Genomic DNA, 7,377 nt, shown 5'->3' on the forward strand with positions numbered 1-7,377 from the left:
CAACCAAAAACATAGAGACATAGAGACATAGAGAAGTCTACACCTTCACTATGGTAAATCACTAAAACAATACAAAAATACACCACGGAAAATGAAGGATCAGCACGTCAGAAACCAGCTCAATGTAATTGAACTATCCATAGACTAACACTTCTGGGAAAAATTGGAAAACACTTAACAAACAAGAACACAAAGAGTTATCTATCCAACATGGAGATGCATGGGTAAACCACTTCTCCAATCTTTTTGGCCCTATAACAAAGAACAAACAGCAAAAACATATACATGATCAAATATAAATCTTAGAATCAGCTGTTAAAGACTACCAGAGCTCACTGGATTCTCCAATTACATTGAATGAACTATAGGACAAAATACAAAACCTCCATCTCAAAAATATAAAGTATGAAGGTAAGACCCAGATGCAGACCATGTCGAATAAACAATAGTTTAATATTCCAACAGGGGCAGGCAATAGACAGGACAAGGCAGGCAGGGGTCAGTAAACCAGAGGTGGGGCAACGGTACCAGGCGGCAGGCAGACTGAGGGTCAGGGTAAGGCAGAGGTTGGTAATCCAGAGGTGGGCAAAGGTACAGGTCGGCTAGCAGGGTCAGGGGCAGGCAGAGTGGTCAGGCAGGAAGTCTCAGAGTCAGGACAGGCAAGGGTCAAAACCAGGAGGGCGAGAAAAGAGAGACTGGAAAAAGCCGGAGCTGAGACACAAAACGCTGGTTGACTTGAACAAACAAGACAAACTGGCAATAGACAAACAGAGAACACAGGTATAAATACACAGGGGTTAACGGGGAAGATGAGCGACACCTGGAGTGGGGTGGAGACAATCACAAAGACAAGTGTAACAGATCAGGGTGTGACAAAAAAGGCCTGTGTTGTTGATGGTATACTCAATGAAATGATAAAATATGCAGACCACAAATGGGCTATACTTAAGCTATTTGACAGCATCCTAATCTCTGGCATCTTCCCCAATATTTGTAACCAAGGACTGAGCACCCCAATCCACAAAAGTGGAGACAAATTTGACCTCAATAACTATGGTGGGATATGCGTCGACAGCAAACTTGGGAGAATCTTCTGCAATATCATTAACAGCAGACTCGTACATTTCCTCAGTGAAAACAATGTACTGAGCAAATGTCAAATGGACTTTTTACCAAATTACCGTACAACAGACCATGTGTTCACCCTGCACACCCTAACTGACAGACAAACAAACCAAAACAAAGGAAAAGTCTTCTCATGCTTTGTTTATTTAAAAAAAGCTTGTGACTCAATTTGGCATCAGGGTCTGCTATACAAATTGATGGAAAGGCTGTTGGGGGAAAAACATGCAACATTTTAAAATCCACGTACACAATTGGCAAAGAACGTGGTTAAAATTGGCAAAAAACACACATAATTCTTTCCACAGGGCCGTGGGGTGAGACAGGGATGTAGCTTAAGCCCCATCGTCTTCAACATGTATATCAACGGCACTAGAACAGTCTGCAGCACCCGGCCTCACCCCACTAGAATCTGAAGTCAAATATCTACTGTTTGCTAATGATCTGGTGCTTCTGTCCCTAACCAAGGAGGACCTACAGCAGCACCTAGATCTTCTGCACAGATTCTGTCAGACCTGGGCCCTGACAGTAAATCTCAGTAAGTCAAAAATAATGGTGTTCCAAAACATACAAATACAAATTCAATCTAGACACCTTTTCCCTAGAGCACACAAAAAACTACACATGCCTCAGCCTAAACATCAGTGCCACAGGTACAGTGGTTCCTCCTTTAAAATTTGCGTCATACTGCGGCACATCCTGCGTGCTGCTGCAGCATTCTGTTGCACGTCATTTAATTCTCAGCAATTTCTTCTGTTACTGCAAGTTATTGCCAGAGGGCATCTTTGAGAAGCATTTGATACTATTCCGTATTGGCATTACCAGAGAATTTAAAAACTTTTTTGTAATAACATAGTATATGGGATTGATTTTAAGAAATTTGGATGAATTAATTTGATTAATATTATGGTGTTTCCATTCAGAGAATAATTAAAAACGAAACCCTTAGGGTTTCGCTGAGCTCCCCCCATTGTTTTCCTATGGAGAGGCATGCCGGTCTATTTCGCCAAATATCTCACTGTGTATATTTCGTTTTTTTCAAGTCGGGTGTAACCGGTGTGAAATGGCTAGCTAGTTAGCGGGGTGCGCGCTAATAGTGTTTCAATCAGTGACGTCACTCACTCTGAGACCTTGAAATAGTTGTTCCCCTTGCTCTGCAAGGCCCGTGGCTTTTGTGGATCGATGGGTAACGATGCTTCGAGGGTGGCTGTTTTCGATGTGTGCAGAGGGTCCCTGGTTCGGGGCGAGGAGAGGAGAGGGACGGAAGCAAAACTTTTACACAGGCACCATTTTAGTCAGGAGAATCTCCTCTTTGTAATTATGTAAGTCTGGGCAGCGTTTGTCATCGATTGCTAGACCAGAAATAGTCAGAAGTTCACATTTCTTCCCTACTTTTTCATTACGCAGACATAAGCACAGTTGACACCATCGAGGTGCGGATGTTTACTTTCTACACAAGTAGTTTTTTTCCAGTTTCGTCCGATGAACAGATTAGTTGGTTAATCCACAGAAAAAGCCAGAAACCTTCCCGCTACCCATGATTGGCTGAGATAATGAGTGGGCTGGACATGCCAAGAACTGAGTTTGGATTGGTTTGCCTCTGTCAATTTCAGCTGGTCAGTTTTTGTAGGTGATCCTGTCTAACGTGACTATTTTTGAAATGTATCGCGTAGTAAAACTTAACAACAGACTCAACTATGCAAGTAACCATTTCAATACAAAACTGCAACAACTGCTTCAGTACACTCTCGTCTGAGTGTGCAGGAGGGCAGAATAACTGAAGAATTTAAGAACGCTCAACACTGGTTGAATAGGGCCGGTGTCAGTAAACGTTGGCAAAAAAGCGTAACTAAATTGTTGCCAGGAGCACAGTTACAGTCACCAACACTCTGGATAACATGAAAACAGCCTAACCAGCTCTGCTAGGGAGAGTAAAATAGTCAACGTTTGGGTGGGGGTTAAATCTTAAGACGATTCTTATGGCATTGCACACAGTCAGTGTGAACCAGAGTGACTTGCCACAACAATGGCAAGCAAGCTGTACATCTTATTTAATGAAAGGGGTTGCAGTCTGCTGTGAAGCATTCATCCATGTATACGGGTAAGAGTCTAGCTACAGTTTCAGATATTATAAATTTCTAATTTTGTCAGAAAGTTGTTCTCATTGCAAGTTAAATCTTACTGTTAGCTAGCTAGCTAGCTAGCTGACGTTAGATGGCTGGCTCGCTAACTAACATTGCATTTATGATCTGTGTGTAGTAATGTTATCTCAGAATGCTGTTTCGCTTTACAAGTTATAGACAAACGTTAGCTAGCTAACTAGCTAACATTGAACCTATTTGATTAACTTTAGCTAGCTATGACAATCGGTTTGTATTGCTAGTACTCAATGGATTAGGATTATGGTTAATTGTTTAGCTAGCATGTCTAAATAAAAGATTCCACTTCGCCAGATGATTACATGACCCATCAAGTTAGCCAGGTGTGTCTGATGGTGATTACGGCTATCTATTGTATAATAATGCCAAAATATTTGTATCTGGAATTTGTCTTTCAGCATCAGTAGAACACGGCTGACTCTCCTCCACCAGTCATACAAGGAGAATGGTCTAATGCCTCCCATCAAAAAGAGAGCTGGCCCAAGCAAGCACAGGTTACACCTGAAGCATGAGGACTTGCAGGGAGTGGCGAACTTCATCAACATCTACGCAGAGGATAACGCAAGAGTATTACCAGGATGCCTCCCAGGACACAAACACTTTGGTGGAAAACTGCTGCCATCCCATGTGACAAAAGCAGCAGTGTGGCGTTTCTACAAGGAATCGATGACAACACTTGATATCTAAAACATAAACAACACGTTTTGATTATTTAATTGACCTCCAACATGATTGGTACTACTTTTACTGATCTCACCTTACTTCTGTATTTTCCAGAGGAAAATGTAGTCAGGCTGTGTGTTATCATCTTAACTCCCAGTTTCCAAGATAATATTTCTGTATGCAGTGCTGTTGCTCTGCACATTTGTAGGTAAGGGAAACTTACCTGATAATGATGCATGAAAATAATTTTATTACGTTTGACTTTTTTTTTTCATTAACTTATCTTAATGTTATTTTGTTCTTTGCAATTGCACTATCCTTCAGACCATATGCAGCCAGGTCCCATATGCTTTTGAACTCCTCGCAAGTGTGTCTTGCTTGGGGTCTGTTGTGAAGGAATTCCAAACAAGTCAACTACTTGATTAATGAAGGCATGTCCTCCAGCAAAGGCAGCAGTGCAGTAATCAACTACATGCACCATTTTTTCACCACGGAGTTGAGGAAACACGTGTGGACCTGAATTGTGATAACTGCTGTGGCCAAATCAAGAACAAGTTTGTGCTCTGGTATTGTACCTGGCGGACCATGCACAAGCTCCACCACAGTTTGGGCCTTAACTTCCTGATCACAGGCCACACCAAGTGTGCCCCCGACTAGTGCTTCGGCCTCATCAAACAGCACTTCAGAAAGACCAGAGTGAACACTTTGTCTGAGATTGCTGGTGTTGTGAAGGACAGCACTGTGACAGGGGTCAACATCCCACAGCTGGTTAGACTGGAGAATGGTACGGTGCTGGTAAAAAGCTATGGCTGGCAACAGCACCTGACTCCATACTTCAGGCCACTGCCACAGTTCAAGTAGTACCAGCACTTCAGGTGAATATAATTATCATTGCATTGTAGAGGTTATTCTTTTTATCTAAACTTGGGAGGTGAATTGATGCTGTGCAAGATTGTAATGTCTTAAATGTTTTGTTATTTCCTGTTTTACAGCTTCAATGCTCTGGAGCCTGGTGTTGTTGTCGCCAAGGAGCGTTCGGACTCAGTCAGGACCAGGTTTCAGCTGCTGCGCAACACTGACATCCTTCTTCCCATAGATGGTCTGCCTTACCAGGACCACCTGGACTGGACACAGCTAGATAAACTTGTGTTTTTGAGAAGATCAAAAACATACGTTTTTGATCTTAGATTCCCGTTGTTCATGCATGGTTCGGCTGGACCAGTCATCAGCACTATATGCAGTGCCTCTATTCAAATGACTCTCTCCTAACACACACGTCATACGTCGATGCTACTATTTTTTTATCCTGCTGCTTAGCCACTTGCATAACTACCTCATCTATCACTGATATTGTTTTTGATATTGTTCTTGTACATACTGTATATTGTTTTACTGATACTGACGCTATCTATTTCTGATATTAATACTATGCAAGTAACCATTAGGCTGTACCATTTACACCTTCTGTAGAGACCCATCCACTTGGCATTATGTGACTGGGGGTTATAGCATTTCTTTCACATGACCCATCAATTTAGACAAGTGTGTCTGGGTAAGCGTCATGTAATATTTATCAAATATTTTTCTCTGGACACTTTCTGCTTACTGTTCAGTACATGACTTCACATGTGAATCCTTAAAGAGATGGGTGGGGCTGGCTTAACAGGATGTGAACAATTCTGAATGGGTGCAGACAAAGGAGAGATCTCCAGTATGTATCAAAACATTCAAAGGCTATTTTCTCAAAAGTGAGTTTACAATAAATTCTACAACCACCTAAAAGGAAGCAATTCCCAAACCTTCCATAACAAAGCCATCACCTACAGAGAGATGAACCTGGAGAAGAGTCCCCTAAGCATGCTGATCCTGGGGCTCTGTTCGAAAAAACAAACAAAATAAACACACCCCACAGAGCCCCAGGACAGCAACACAATTGGACCCAACCAAATCATGAGAAAACAAAAAGATAATTACTTGACACATTGGAAAGAATTAACAAAAAACAGAGCAAACTAGAATGCTACTTGGCCCGAAACAGAGACTACACAGTGGCAGAATACCTGACCAATGTGACTGACCCAAACTTAAGGAAATCTTTGACTATGTACAGACTCAGAAAGGCAGCCGTAGGCAGACCAGGCTCTCAAGAGAAGACGGACTATGTGCAGACCGCACACAAAAGGAGGTGGAAACTGAGATGCACTTCCTAACTTCCTGCCAAATGACCACATTAGAAACACATATTTCCCTCAGATTACACAGACACACAAAGAATTTGAAAACAAACCCAGTTTTTATCAACTTCTATATCTATTGGGTGGACCACACCACAGTGTGCCATCACAGCAACACGATGTGTGACCTACTGCCACAAGAAAAGGGCAACCAGTGAACAAAAAAACACCATTCTAAATACAACCCATATTTATGTTTATTTATTTTCTAATTTGTAACTATTTTCACTTAATATGACATTTGAAATGTCTTTATTCTTTTGGAACTTTTGTGAGTGTAATGTTTACTGTACATTTGTATTGTTTGTTTCACTTTTGTTTATTATCTCCTTCACTTGCTTTGGCAATGTTAACATATGTTTCCCAAGCCAATAAAGCCCTTAAATTAAAGTGAATAGAAAGAGACTTTTGACTTTTTGTCTTTAATGACACATCCTCATTTGTTTAAAACCTAACTGCCACCGCCACCAACCCCACCTCCACCTGTTAATCATTTTGTAGAACTCAAATTTCAGAGATCTTAATGGCATTAACCTGGCACACACAGAAAACCTGTGATGCACAGTTTCACTCATGACACAGAAAGGACACCCCTGTCCGACTCCTGGGTCGACCCGTGCCAACCAGCTATTAGTAGCCAGGGCTCCATGTAGAACCCTCCACTGGTATTGTCATGCTGGAGGGTCATGTCAGGATGAGCCTGCAGGAAGGGTACCACATGAGGGAGGAGGAGGTCTTCCCTGAAATGCACAGTGCCGAGATTGCCTGCAATGACAACAAGCTCAGTCCGATGATGCTATGATACACCGTCCCAGACCATGACGGACCCTCCACCTCCAAATCGATCACGTTCGAGAGTACAGGCTTCGGTGTAACGCTCATTCCTTCGACAATAAACGCAAATCCAACCATCACCCCTGGTGAGACAAAACCGCGACTTGTCAGTGAAGCACACTTTTTGCCAGTCCTGTCTGGTCCAGCAACGGTGAGTTTGTGCCCATAGGCGACGTTATTGCCAGTGATGTCTGGTGAGGACCTGCCTTACAACAGGCCTACAAGCCCTCAGTCCAGGCTCTCTCAGCCTATTGCGGACATTATGAGCACTGATGGAGGGATTGTGCGTTCCTCGTGTAACTCAGGCAGTTGTTGTTGCCATCCTGTATCTGTACCGCAGGTGTGATGTTCGGATGTACCGATCC

At 42.5% G+C, this 7,377-nt stretch overlaps 1 long non-coding RNA gene across 1 annotated transcript; it reads left to right on the forward strand.

Annotated features, from left to right (window-relative positions):
- The first annotated feature begins 2,100 nt into the window (after positions 1 to 2,100).
- LOC145879883 (uncharacterized) lies at positions 2,101 to 6,581 on the forward strand. The gene is made up of 2 exons (XR_014392737.1): positions 2,101 to 4,819; positions 4,937 to 6,581. It is a non-coding gene; the product is annotated as an uncharacterized LOC145879883 (long non-coding RNA).
- The last annotated feature ends 796 nt before the right edge of the window (positions 6,582 to 7,377 follow it).

Source organism: Salmo salar, chromosome 06, assembly GCF_965601325.2.
Source record: "Salmo salar chromosome 06, fSalSal1, whole genome shotgun sequence".
NCBI classification, from domain to species: domain Eukaryota; kingdom Metazoa; phylum Chordata; class Actinopteri; order Salmoniformes; family Salmonidae; genus Salmo; species Salmo salar.